The 15,136-nt window shown below is 37.3% G+C and overlaps 1 protein-coding gene across 12 annotated transcripts in view; it reads left to right on the top strand.

The window, feature by feature from the left end:
• YAP1 (Yes1 associated transcriptional regulator) overlaps positions 1-15,136 on the top strand; it is a 131,196-nt gene that overhangs the window by 88,115 nt on the left and 27,945 nt on the right. The gene's annotated exons all lie outside the window — the stretch shown is intronic.

Below are 15,136 nucleotides of genomic sequence, written 5' to 3'. Positions count from 1 at the left end.
TTTTTTTTTTTTTTTTTTTTTTTTTTGAGACAGGGTCTCACTTTCATCACCCAGGTTGGAGTGCAGCTGTGACTCAGTCTCAGTTCGCTGCAGCCTCAATTCCTGAGCTCAAGCAAGCCTCCTGCCTCAGCCTCCTGAGTAGCTGGGACCACAGCATGTACCACCATGCCCTGCTAATTTTTTTGTATTTTTAGTAGAGATGGGGTGTTGCCATGTTGCCCAGGCTAGTCTCAAACCCCTGGGGCTCAAGCAGTCTGCCTGCCTCTGCCCCCCAAAGTGCTCAGGTTACAGGCATGAGCCCCAGGGCCTGGCCAAGTTTCTAATTACAGAAAATAATTTAAGATTTCTGATTGGAACAGACTTTAAAGGCATCTGGTTGAATTATTTATCCAATTTATACCTCACCAATCTCAGCTTTGACCTTTTCCCTTTACTAGCTTACTTCGTTATGGTGTAGCCCATTCTACTTAAGGAAAATTCTAATAACCACAAAGTTTATATTTCTTGATTACCCAAAACTTTACTTCCTTTCACATTTATGAATACAGCTCTAATCCCAGCAGTGTTCTCTTCTGACTGTGGTTTCTCCTGTTTTTCATGTGTTCAGAGTTCTGTGTTCTTTTATCGATTTACTGACTTCCTCTGGATGTCCTTCATTTTGCTAGTGCTTCTTTAAGTGTTACATTCTGTAGTGTTTCATATGTACATTATCCTATGAGAAAAATAGTTATTGCATTGCTCTGACCTGGCATTTACTATGCCCTCCAAAAATCTAATTTTCTACAGTAGAGGCTAGCATCTTTTTTCCACATGGTAGTTACAATAACGTACTTGATTCAACTGAATTACATTGGGATGTAGAAAAAGTTACCTACTAAGTTGGAAATCAGGAAACCCAAGTTCTGCTATCACAATGTAACCAACTGGATCAGAAAGATACTTAACTTCTCTTGACTTCATTTAACTCATCTGTAAAATGTGACTGGATTAGACTGGATGCTCTTAAGAATATTTCCACTCTTTAACTAAATACAATATGCTTAATAACTGCTTTAGACCCTTGCTTAATGTTTCTTCTCAATAGCTTTACTTGATTTGAGTGCATTGAGGTTTCAGAGATACTTTTGAACTATTTATTGCACCATTTAAGTTTAACTTTTGGTCCTCTGGTCACAGTGCAGAATTACTTTTGAAGAGGCGACAGGGAAATCTTCTAACCTTTAATCTAAAGATAAGCCTTATCACATAGTGAGTATGTCCAGGCAAACAAATCTGATGGGGGGTGTGGGAAATGCTGGGCTGAATAGTTAAGCTTTGTTCACACTCTCATACTCTTGAAGGCTATGGAAGTTTAAACATACTCATGTTAGCAAAGTTCAGCTTTATTGCCTTAAAGATGATGGATGCTTTGTTGGTACACTGTTTCCAAAATGTAAAACTCAAAGTTGCCATGATACAAAAGTCTAGGGTAAGCAGATAGTTCCAGGCCATGTGCTTAGCAAAACCTGATTTGAGACATACTAACAGAAATTGTTACTAATTATTGCCCTCACTACATTTTCTTTTTTACTTCAAAAGTAAGCATTTGCTGAAATGAATATTTTAATGCATAAGATTATAGAACAAATTTCAAAATTAACTCCACACTTGAGCTTTGCAGTTTTAAAGTTTTATGTTAAATTTAATAGCCGAGGCTGGTGGATCACAAGGCAGATATTCTAAAAAGTAAACGCCTTTAGGTGTATTCCTCTGTCCAGTACCTCTCAACTCTGTTTTTTAAATTTAGCTGTGTCTTTTTAAGATGTTTCATTTTTTCTTTCAAAATAAATTCTTTGGTTAGCTAGGGAAAATATCCAGTAAGGTAGTGCCAAAATAGTGTATCAGTTACAGTAAGTAGTCTCTCCTGTACTAACCAAGGCTAGTAGACATACGTTAAGGAGGATAAACTAATATGTAATTTCTACTTGATCAATCTTTCATTTATGCAATTAGTTAATTATACAGTGAAGAAGTATTTTTGTCTTTGTCTACATGAGTACGTTATTCATACAGGATTTTTTAAACATGAAAGTTTAAGACCACCAAAGTCACTGAAACGATAATTTAAACTAGTGGCTTATTCGTGTTATTAAACATGAATAGAAAAAGACCTTACATAGTTTTTTAAAAGAAAACTTTTTCAAGTTATATTTGTATTAACTCTGTATCAACAGCTAGCATCTCAAGTGCTGAGAAAAGGGAGCCATTTGGTGTTGCTTGCTACTTTTTGTAGCAACCCAAAGATTCAGATATAAAAAACAGATTATAGAATTCTTGGAAAGGTCAAATTTCTGTTGAAAGAAGTTGGAGTGATTTAGAAGTAGAGTGGTTGAGATTCTGTTTTGTTTTGTTTTGTTTTATACTCATTTTGTTCTGCTACCCTAGTTGCTAAGGTCATTTTATAACTCATTTTGGACTCGCTTCAACTTGGAGATTCTCCTGCGCATTACTAATAGCATCCTCCTAACTAGGGAGAGAAACTATTTTAGGATTTATTTATTCAACAAAAGTTCGAGTGCCAATTACATGCCAGGCACTATGCTAGCCATAGGTGGGGAGGAACAAGCTACTAAACAAGTAAATAAATCATTACAGATGCATTAAGTATGGTAAAGGGTACTAAACAACATGGGCTGAAAGGAACTCGGGTGGTGGGAACCTGCCTGCACCTGGGTGGTCAAGGGAAGTTTTTTGAAAAGGCACAGTAAAGGATAGGAAGCTGCCAGTCAAATTTCATACTATTTAAAAGGACCGGTTTTTGTGCTTTTCAGTAAAAACTCTGAGATACGCATCATTTCTAAATTATAAATTCCCCTCTGTGAAAGAGATTTACTAGTAATTAATGAAATAAGACATAAAGTGTTATAATTGACCTGTTTACTCATCAACCAAAAATGAATTCATAGTGACAAGTGTATTTTAAAAGATAATGCCCCTTCTCTCTCTCTCTCTCTCTCTGTCTTTTTTTTTTTTTTTTTTTTTTTTTTAAATTTTTAGAGGCAGAGTGTCACTATGTTCTCAGGCTGGTCTTGAACTCCTGGCCTGAAGCAGTCCTCCTGCCTCCACCTCCCAAGTAGCTGGTATTACAGGTGCAAGCCACCACGTCTGGATGCTTCTCTATAGTCTCATTATCTGAACTTTTTTTTTCCTAACTAGACCTTAAACTTTATTTCCGTAGTCGGTGGGGGGAAAGTATAGTTGTGCTCTGGGGACAGAGAGAGCTAAAAGTCAGAACACGTTTTCCCTTTTCTGCGTCACCTCATTTAGCAACCCCCTGTGCCCTGCCCTAAACTGCTTAATTAGGTGATGAGGAGAAAATGTTCTGCTGGATTTCTTTTTTTATTTTTTCTCTTTTAGCTCCATTCACAATTGTATTGTTTGAAAAAATACCATTATAATGAATTTTTATTCCAGTCTTTTGATAGGTGGTTGAAGGAGGGGGAAGTTGAATTGACTTAAGTATTGATATTTGTTATCAATATTTTCGAACAGCTAAAGATGTGAAAACTTTAATCTACTTTGGGGAAGCTGGGAGTTGGTGCTGGAGAAATAGCTTTGGCTGTGTCCCTACGCAAATCTCATCTTGAATTGGTAGTTCCCATAATCTTCACGTTAGGGGAGGCATCAGGTGGAGATGATTGAACCATGGGGCGGTTTCCCCCATCCTGTTCTCATGATAGTGAGTTAGTTCTCACGAGATCTGATGGTTTTATAAGGGGCTTCCCCCTTTGCTGAGCACTCATTCTTCTCCTGCCACCATGTGAAGGAGGACATGTTTGCTTCCGCTTTTGCAATAATCCTGTTTTCTGAGACCTTGCCAGCCATGCTGAACTGTGAATCTATTAAACCTTTTTTCTTTATGAATTACCCAGTCTTGGGTATGTCTTTATTAACAGCTCAAGGACAACTGATACAATAAATTGGTACCAGAAGTGAGGAGAGAAGTACAGAGTGTGGGATGGAAAGGTTACTTAGCCTGTAACAAGACCTAGAAAAGAATGTTAGAACAGCTGAACTGTCCCCACATATTGATCATTAGGGAAATGCAAACCAAAACCACAATGATATAACACTTAACTCCCATTAAGGTAGCTAAAATTTTTTGAAAAATAAAACATATTGGCCAGAATGTGGAGAAATCGAAATCCTTATGCATTGCTGTTAGGATTGAAAAATGATACCACCACTTTGGAAAACAGAAGAGCAGTTCCTCAAAACATTAACCATAACATTCCCATGTGACGAAGCAATTACATTCTTTGGTGTAGAGGCTGAATAATTGAGAACATATGTCTACACAAAAACCTGTGCCCAGGTTCACAGCAGTATTATTTTATAATAAATAGCCAAAAAATGAAAATCATCCAAATATCCATTGGTTGATGACTGGACTAACAAAATGTGGTCTAATCGTATAATGGAATATAGTATTTGGCAATTAAAAGGAATGCAGTGCTTGTTACATATTACAACATGGATAAATCTTGAAAACATTATAAATGAGAATAGCCGGGCACAAAAGGCCATATATTGCATTTTTATGAAATGTCCAGAATAGGCAAAGTCATAGACACAGAAGTAGTTTAGTGGTTGCCAGGGACTGGGAGGAGGGGCAATAGGTAGTGAACTGCTCATCAATACAGACGTTTTTTGTTTTTGTGTCTTTTTTTTTTTTTCTTGAGGTGATGAAAATGTTCCGAAATTAGATAGTGGCAATGGATGTACAATTCTATGAATATATAGGAACTACCAGATTGTACATGTTACAAGGGTGAATTATTTCAGTAAATAGAAAAACTTATCTCTAGGCATGATGTTGTCATTTAGGCCTATAGCTTAACTGGGAAATATCATTTGTAATTGAGCATGAAAAGATGTATTCAGTCATTAGGTTAGGACTCTCGTCTTTTCCTTTTTTTTGTAAGAGACAGATTTTCTGTGTGAATCAAATAATAAGCAATTTTTACTGAAAAACTACATTTTATGTTTTAGTAGATAAATTATTATGTCACCTTTATAGCATCTCTCTGTAGATGATTCAGTCCCCTTAGGTCATGCAGTAAACACCTAGAGCCAGCAGTGGGTGTTTTTGTTTTGTTTTTACTGTTTTTAAGACCCACAGATGGCCAATTAGTTTGTGTTTTTAGAAGAACATTAATTTCTTTTAACACGTCTACTCCTGTATAGTTTTGAGTACACTTGTAGGTGTGGGGAAAATGCAAATTTTGTTTCTAAATGTTTTGAACAAATTAATATAGTATGCTAATACAGAATATGTAGTTTCTGAGATTTGAAAAAAATACTAGACAAAAGCTTTTGTTGTGGGAGCTTTGATATTGATCAGTGTTTTAGTAGCTTAAGAATTGTTTCATATTTTAAATGTATACTCAAAATTACTAGAATTAAATTTATTATCCCAAAGTTTATGACTAACAGATCTGTAATACATTGTCATAATCCAAGTTTTGAGGTTACAAATCATGTAAATCTAAAAATTGTCTGAAGTTTGGAAATTCACATGTTTAGAATGAAACGTAGGGAAAAAAACCTATGATGATGACCCCTTTCTTTTAATTTTGGGAAAGCAGTCCCTTATTTTTCAGTAATTGCTCAGTCATTGGTTTTCTATCGTAAAGTTGTCAAGGCTGATTTGTTAAGTAAAACTTACAACAGTTACTATTTCGTAGTGCAAAAAGCAGACTCTAAATTTTAAAATATAGCATAGTATGATTTTTAAAATTCTCACATTTTCTGGGGTTTTGTTTTTGTTTTGTTTTTAGAAATCGTATTAAAATTGGAAACATTGGGTTTTCAATAGTTGATGGCCAGAGGAAGAAGTTGGTAATGCTATTCTTTTCTTTTCTTGCTGCCCTGCCCCCTTTCCCCAGGAAACAAAGCCTGTTTTGTTTCTTGCCTGCTTGTGAGGTCTCTGCTGCACCCCATGTGGGTGCACTGCTCTGTGCTTTGTTGAAAGGCTTAAGATACTCAGAAGGTAAAGAACAGGATGCTTCTGGAGAGGAATAAATCCCAGCTTCAGTAGATAAACAAGATTGTTTGAATTGGTCATTTAAGTGAGCTCTTTATATGGAAACCTTGTAGTGCTGCTTGTATCCATAGGTAACAGCATTTAGGTAAACACAGTCAGAGGTGCTCACAATAGTCACCAGAGTATTTCTCTTACATAATTTTGTGCAAGTTTCTGTTTAATCCTGTGGACTGGTTCTTCCTCCGTCTTTTGATATCCTAACTAATTTTTCCTGTTCCATGGTTTTGAATAGTCAGATAAGCTTAGATTTGAAAGAAAAAACCTTACCAGCCAATTCAGTTTGCCATCAGAATTGGCTGTTGTCATTAATGATTACTGCTTGTGGTATCTAACTCTCGAAAACTGGTGAGACGCAAAGGATATTTGCCACTTTATTTTTGTGCAACTTTATTGCTATTCAATTTTTTTCACCAAGAATATATGTTATTTCATAAATAATGTTATGTTACATAATGAAAACAGTGTGGAAAGCTCAAAAGCTTATCCAAATGTTTGTTAATAGATGAAGTATTTAACAATGTGTAGCTCTATCTAGAATGTTTTTGAAATCAATCATGTTTTATAATTCCAGTTCTCCTCAATTTACTAATGGGCTATTTACTAGCAGATATTTTTGTTTGTTTTATTGCTTGGAACCAAAACCATTTTTCCCTGTTAGTTGTTTGCTTTGGGCATCAATTTCTGACATGTTCATTGTATGTGGTGGATCTCAGATCAATTCCCCAATTCATATTTAATTCATGTTATCAAACATGGCACAGCACACTGTATAAAATGTCTCTGTGGAAATATGTTGAATGTTATATTGAAATACCAAGAAGAATGTTTCACTGAAAGAGAAGGATCCCCTTATTCCTTCAGCTCAATCTCCACTACCCCTCTTTTTCCATTTAGACCTTGTAGGAAAGATAAACATGCATATCTTTGTGAATCATAAGAATATTTGGAAACAGTAAATGGTATGATAAAATAGGAGGAGGGGGAGAGAGTGTATGCCTGTGTCTATGTGGGATGTCTGTGGAGGAAGGGGAGAGAGATATAGAAATCATCAAAGTATGGATTTAGTCTGTAGGAGTTTGGGAGTCTTTAGGTTTATAAAGAACTGTTCTGGAGAAGAGAGGATACTAAGGTTTATGGAGCACCCACTATTCCTGGTGTATGATAGAATAATCAGTCCTGATAATAATTCAAAGGGAGATGCCAGTATCCTTGGTATGGATGAGAAAATTGAGGATTAAATGAATTACTGAGTTGGTATGCCCAACTCTATTCCAAGTTCATTTGACTCTAAAGGCTGTGTTTTTAATATTGTACTATGATACCTGTCAATTATGTAACTATGCTAATGACAGATATGAGCAGTTTTATTAAATAAGATTGGTGGTGCCTGGCAAATCTTAGGTCTGAAAAATTGTTGGCTTTTCCCCTATCCATTGCCCTATAAAGTGCTAAACTGTAACCTATAAGAAAGAAACTTTTACTCATTTACTTTTTATAAAGCCGTTTCCTAAGTGTTCATGAGTTAATAAGTATAATTTTTTCCCATATGAACTTAATAAGGCTTTGAACAAGATGGAGCAGTAGTTCATGTTTTTGACATCCCTCCTCTCTTCTTCCAGACAAAATATTAAAACAACCAAAAAGACACAACTAGGATATGAATATTTTAGAAAAATCTCTATAGGTCAGAAAGTAAAACCACATGAAGTATTGAGTGTAGTGCTAAAGGCCTGCCCGGTTTAGGGGCCATTTGGACCCTGAGAACTGTTAATTTTTTAAAAAAAGTGTTAATAAGGAAAAGGACACATAAAACAGGCTCAATGGGAAAAGCCAAGGACGCATAAAACAGGCTCAATGGGAAATGCCAGGCGGGCAGCTGACCTGGCCCTGGCCCTAGGACAAACATTTACAAGGATTGACCACATATCAAGTAAAAAAGTCACACATTTTCTAGAATCAATATTATATAGACTATTTTTTAAACCACAATGCAATTAAGCTTAAACCCATAATAAAAAAGTTAGTTTCAAAAAACATGGCTTGCCCTAGCAGCTGTTAAAACATATTACTAAGGTTGTACCATTGTATATATTGTACATACTAAATAATGTATATGTTTATATGCATATATAATTTACATGTTTATATAGTATAAACATAAAGGTAGTACTGTGGTACTAGTATAAGAATAGTTAGATTAATAAAATAGAAAATCTGGAAATGTCAAAATTTAGTCTGCGGTAAAGATGACAATGGGAAAGATACACTACAACACACATGGTATTGGGACTAATGGCCATATGGAAAAAGATAAAATTAGATCCATTCATGTCATATACCAGAATACATCATAGTGGATCAGATTGAGTTGCCAAGTAAATGAGAACTGTAGTTTTTTAATTTAAATGGGTGAATTTCTCTGTAATCTGAAAGTGAGGAAAACATAATTTAAATTTAAATCGTTAAAAAGGTTGGTAAATTTGCCTAAAAATACCCCCCAACACTCACCTTTTTTTTGGAGACGGTCTTCCGCTTGTCGCCCATGCTAGAGTGCAGTGGCGCAATCTCACCTTACTGCAACCTCCATCTCCCAGGCTCAAGTAATTATCCTGCCTCAGCCTCCCAAGTAGCTGGGATTACAAGTGCCTGCCACCAAGCCCAGCTAATTTTTATTTTTTTAATAGAGACAGAGTTTTACCATGTTGGCTGGTCTTGAACTCCTGACCTCAGGTGATCTGCCTGCCTTGGCCTCCCAGAGTGCTGGGATTATAGGCGTGAGCCACTGCGCCCAGCTAAGAATAAGCTCTTAAGAAAAACAAGCAAAATAAAAAGATGACAAACTGAGGAAATTATTTTTAACTTATATCACAGACACAGATTTCTTATCCTTAATGCATAGATTGTCTAAGACATAGCAAAAATTAAATCATACTGAGATATTATTTCTCATCTCTTAGATTGGCAGAACCCAAAATTGGCAAGGCTTTAGGGGCAAAAAAGCACTCTCTTACATTACTAGTGAGGCTACATCACAGTACAACTCCTGGATTGGGGCAGTGGTGCAAATTTGGCGATATCTAGCAAAATCATTTATGCTTTTAATGTTCAACTAAGCAATCTCTCATACAGAATTCTACCCAAAGATACAGTAGCAGAGGCCAGGTGCAGTGGCTCACACCTGTAATCCCAGCACTTTGGGAGGCTGAAGTGAGTGGATCACCTGAGGTTAGGAGTTGGAGACCAGCCTGGCCAACATGGTAAACCCCGTCTCCACTAAAAAATACAAAAATTAGCCGGTGTGGTGGTGTACGCCTGTAGTCCCAGCTGCTCAGGAGGCTGAGGCAGGAGAATCACTTGAACCTGGGAGGCGGAGGTTACAGTGAGCCAGAGGTTGCGCCACTGCACTCCACCCTGGTGACAGAGTGAGACTCCATCTCAAAAAAAAAAAAAGATACAGTAGCAGAAATACAAAATTATGTATGAGCATGTTCTATACAGTACTTTTTACTAATAATGAAAACCTAACAGGAAATTGGTTAAGTAGAATATTAACTAGCGATGTCAACATGAAAATGAGGGAAAATCTCTATATACTGCTTTCAAGTTATTTCAGGTTATATTGTTACATAGAAAAAAACAAAGTGGAAGGAAGTATCCATGGTATGCTACCATATATCAAAGAAGAAGGGATGTGTATATGTTTGCTTACATTTTTAAGAATAGAATAAAGGAAACACTGATATAGTCAACTGTTACCTGTTGGAGGTAGGAGGAAGCAGATGGGAAATAAAGCAAGTCTCTCAAATTCAAAAGCAGAATGTCACAAGTACACCTGTATGTTGAGATGGTTGGCTGATTATAGAAGAATAATTTCAGGTGACTTTAAAGCACAGTGATTTTACTTTATGTACTTAATGGAATATCTTAAGATAAAATTGCAAAGAAGTCTGAAACTTGAATCATTTTAGTGATCATTATGTGTTATTTTAGATGATCGCATATGTATGGAGGACAATATGTATTAATGTTGTTAGAACCCAGTTATAAAATCAAAGTAAAAACCTTGAATCTTACATCTGAATTAGAAATACGCATTTTCTGAAGGAAAATACCACCTAGAAGTGGCTCACGCCTGTAATCCCAGCACTTTGGGAGGCCGAGGCGGGTGGATCACGAGGTCAAGAGATCGAGACCATCCTGGTCAACATGGTGAAACCCCGTCTCTACTAAAACTACAAAAAATTAGCTGGGCATGGTGGCGTGTGCCTGTAGTCCCAGCTACTCAGGAGGCTGAGGCAGGAGAATTGCCTGAACCCAGGAGGCGGAGGTTGCGGTGAGCCGAGATCGCGCCATTGCACTCCAGCCTGTGTAACAAGAGCAAAACTCTGTCTCAAAAAAATAAAAAAAAAAAAAAAGTTACAATAAAAGCAACAAAATAATAATGGGTACCCCTAGTACCCAGAATAATGTCTCTAAATACCATTTCCCACTCAAATGAGAGTTTCTTCAACAAAGGCTGACTAAAATTTGGGGCAGGGAATATAATAGATGACCTTGGAACATCACTTTTATAAAAGCAAACAAGGAAGCAGGCCAAGCCCGTTGTAGCCATAGCACAAGGACCCAACTTGAAGGGCCGACCCTGGCAAAATGTGGCACACTTGGAGCATTGATCAGAATAACTGTGCTGAGTTGAAACACATCATAAACGTATTTAAAAATCTGTGATTTTATAATGATTTTTTTTTTCCCTTTGCTCGAGGTAGCAGAGTATCAAAGTGGTTTTTTTTAAAAAACCCTTACTGGCTGCCTTTGGGAGGATTCTATGGGACCAGCTCATCATCCTGAAAATATACGTAAAAAGGGAGTGAATCAGACATTTATTCTGTGCCTTACCTGTACAAATTATGTTTCAGGGTAATCAAATACTTAATATGGGAAAATTTTTATTTTTAAAACTTCAAATAATACACAGGAAGGAATGATACCATCACTTTGTAACCTCTAATGAAATAATGGGTTTAGGTGGAAAAAAAAAATCAATGGTTGCTAAAAACCCTTGGTGAAAGTAACTTTTAAAATGGATGCAATAAGTTTACCACATCTGCACCACTGATTCATCTTTATGAAGACAGTCATCTTGTGCCTTCTCTTTTCATGCAGTGCCACTAGTGAAGTATTCTTGCCAAAAATTGTGATCAGGCCTCTATATCAAAGTTGTTCACAGCAAATCAAGAAATGGAAAAGTATGCTACATAGACTGTGAGGATGCCATCAGCAAAGTCTAGGCTGTAGAAAATTTCATGGGGCACATGACAGTTTCTTTGACCAATAAATGCCAAAGAAAAAACAAAGGAGGAACCTGTGTATTAAAACAGTGGTCCTCAGAGCGCAGGCATGCATCAAAAGTCACTGGGAGGGCTTGTCAAAACACAAGATTACTGGCTTCATCCTGTAGTTTCTCATTCATTAGCCCTGGGTTAGGGCCTATGAATTTACATTTCTAAAACATTGCTAGGTACTCCTGATGATTCAGAAACCACAGAACCGTGTTATTAAAGAAGTCTTGGATTATGAATGAAAAATAATGTATGGACCTTGTTTGGATTCTGTTTTGAACAAGCCAATTGTAAAAATAATAATAATTCTCTTGATAGGAAAATGTAGACATGCGATGGACTTGTGATAATATTAAGGAATTGGTAAATTTTGATAATGTAATCATGGTATTGTAATTATATTTTTCTTTTTTTAAAGGAGGCCCCACCTTTTTAGAAATACATACTGAAATTATGGGTAAATGCTATATTGTTTGCTCGAAAATAATTGAAGCTGAAAAGTAATTGAGGATAGAGGTAAAGAATGGCCACGTATTGATCATGGGGAAGAAAGTGATGAGTACACAAGGATTCATTATGTGTATTAATTTTTCTACTTTTCTATGTTTATGGAAATTATCTTTAAAATTTAAAATATGTATTTGGAAACATAAAAATATATATTCCTAAATAGCACATGAGTTTAAGTCACCATAGAAATTACACATTTTGGCCGGGCGCGGTGGCTCACTTTGGGAGGCCGAGGCAGGTGGATCACGAGGTCAAGAGATCGAGACCATCCTGGTCAACATGGTGAAACCCCATCTCTACTAAAACTACAAAAAATTAGCTGGGCATGGTGGCGCGTGCCTGTAGTCCCGGCTACTTGGGAGGCTGAGGCAGGAGAATTGCCTGAACCCAGGAGGCGGAGGTTGCGGTGAGCCAAGATCGCGCCATTGCACTCCAGTCTGGGTAACAGGAGCAAAACTCCGTCTCAAAAAAAAAAAAAAGAAAAAAAGAAATTACACATTTTTTGGAAGAAAAGAGTCATGAACTATACTATTTCAAAACGTGTGGCAAGCAGGTGAAGCAGGACTTAAGGGTAAATTTATTGACTTAAGTCTTCCAAAAAAAGATTTAAATGAAGTAAGTTCAACTCAAAAGTTAGAGAATGAAATACAGAAAAGCTGGAGGGAAAAAGTAAAAGCAGAAAATATAGAAATAAGTTAATGCAGTCATATTAACAGGTAGCTGAGAAGATTGGATTGAACTAAGGCATTGTTAGAGAGATTGGTGTATAATTTTCCTCTCTCTAATATCCTTGGTTCTGTTTCAGTGCTGTGCTAGCCTGATAGAAGAATTGGGCAGTCTTGAGCCAGGTGTGGTGCTTGCCTGCAGTCTCAGCTACTCGAGAGACTGAGACAGTAGGTTTGTGTGAGGCCAGGAGTTTGAGACCAGCCTGGACAACATAGTAAGACAGGGATTAAAAAAAAAAAAAAAAAAAAGAAGAGTTAAGTAATCTAAAGGGAAATTAATAGTAGGACTTCTCTATTGTCTTTTATCTTAAATAGTTAATTTTCTGCCTCAGTGAGGAACTACTCAGCATATGTAGAAATGGTTCGGTATTTTTTCAGCATGCACTTTGTGCCAGATGCTGTGTTAGGCATTAAGGACACATAGATGACTAGGATACGTCCCCTACTCCTGTGGCAGTCAGTCTGAAGGAGCGTATACATTTGTAAACAAAAAATTAGAGCTGTGTCTGTTGCCACGACCTGCAGTAACCAGCGTGAACTCACCCGCCAGAAAAATACGAAAAAGCAGAGCAACTCAGGGAAGGCGCCGAGATGACAGGCTTTTTGTTGCCACTGGCAAGCAGAGTGCCTCATCATCTCTACCCCCAGGGTCCGAGATTGTGCAGCGGAAGCAGAAGAAGGCAAACAAGAAGAAGGAAGAACCTAACTAGCTTTGTGGCTACATGTCCAGCCCTCTTGCCCTTTGCCTGTTTGCCTAGAACCAGTCCCACCATGCTCGCGTTTCCTCCCGTAGGGCTCACAGGTCCCAGCGCCGATGGCATTCCCTTTGCCTTGAGTCTGCAGTGGGTCTCTTTTGTGCCTCCTTCCCCTCAGGTAGCCTCTTTTCCCCTGGGCCACTCCTGGGGGTGAGGGGGTTACCCCCTCCCAATGTTTTTTATTTCTGTGGGACTCACCCCAGAGTATTAAAAGTAATTTTGTTTAAAAAAAAAAAAAGAATCAAGCAAGAAATGTTAGTAGACAATATGGAAGAGTTCCTAGGCAATTCCTTGAGAGAAGAAAATGTTTAATGTATAGGATAGACTCGGCCTCGTGATGTTTTTGCTCAAGTAGTCTCCAAGAAGAAATGGTATTTACCAAGCAGCCAGTCTGTTGTAATGGGACACATTAAAAGTCACGAGAAGTTTGCTGTGTGACTAGGAGACCATTAAGTTATAAGAGCTGTCAGTGTATGTTATTTAGGATTTTTGTAGCAAGGTTTATGTGAGAGATTGGCCTGTAATTTTCCTTTCTTTTAATATCCTTGTATGGTATCAAGGTTATGCTGGCCTTATAAGTGTTGGAAAATATTCCTTCCTTGTTATGCTCTGGAAGAGGTTGTGTAAGATTGGTATTATTTCTTCCTTGACTGCAAAGCTGTTGGGACGTGGGGTTTTCTTTAGTCATTGTGTACTAAACATTTAGTAGAAAGTGACCCAAAATTTCAACTTAAGTTGAATATGTGTCTGAAAAGTTTTATTCTTACTAACATTTTCACATAAAACTTTGCTCTGCTCACTGAGGCTAATCCACAGTTTGATCAATGTTTTATCAGTGACAGAAATTTAGTAGTATAAAAACTTGAGTCCATTTCTAACCACCAGATGGTATATTGCAGCTTCAAAAAACAATTTTTTTTTTCTTCTGAGTACCTAGGCTATGTGCTGGGGGTACCATGGTGTCAAATGAGACAAATCTGTGTCATCCAAATACTTGTGGACTCAATTTGATACAAACAAGCATCAGATCATTTTAATCTACTTGGTTTATTAGGATACGTATAAGAATATATTATTAAGGCCTGATTATTTTGATGGGCTTTCCTGTTCAGAATGCTTTGTCTTAGTTGCTTTTGTGAATGAATTTTTAATTAAATATATATTTCATAAGAAGTAATACATTTGCATCATTCACTCTTCAGAAGTTATAAATAAGGATCTCCGACTTTGTCCTTTAGTCACCTAGTTTCCCATCTGTGGAGCCAAAATATGTTAGTTGCTTCTTAGCTATTCATCAGTTTTTATATCCTCTGAATATGCAATGCATATTCATCACCTTTGTCCCCCCACTTTTTTTTAACCTTTATCTTCTGCACTTTGCTTTTAATTTAATAAGTCCTTAGAAACTGTTCTTTGGCCGGGCGCGGTGGCTCAAGCCTGTAATCCCAGCACTTTGGGAGGCCGAGGCGGGTGGATCGCGAGGTCAAGAGATCGAGACCATCCTGGTCAACATGGTGAAACCCCGTCTCTACTAAAAAAAAAAAAGATACAAAAAATTAGCTGGGCATGGTGGTGCATGCCTGTAATCCCAGCTACTCAGGAGGCTGAGGCAGGAGAATTGCCTGAACCCAGGAGGCGGAGGTTGCGGTGAGCCAAGATCGCGCCATTGCACTCTAGCCTGGGTAACAAGAGTGAAACTCCGTTTCAAAAAAAAAAAAAAAA

Source organism: Sapajus apella, unplaced genomic scaffold (assembly GCF_009761245.1).
Source record: "Sapajus apella isolate SASKATOON/1434 unplaced genomic scaffold, GSC_monkey_1.0 scaffold34, whole genome shotgun sequence".
In the NCBI taxonomy this organism is placed as follows: Eukaryota; Metazoa; Chordata; class Mammalia; order Primates; family Cebidae; genus Sapajus; species Sapajus apella.
The sequence above is the reverse complement of the archived record's forward strand: the minus strand, read 5'-3'. Positions and strand labels throughout refer to the sequence as shown.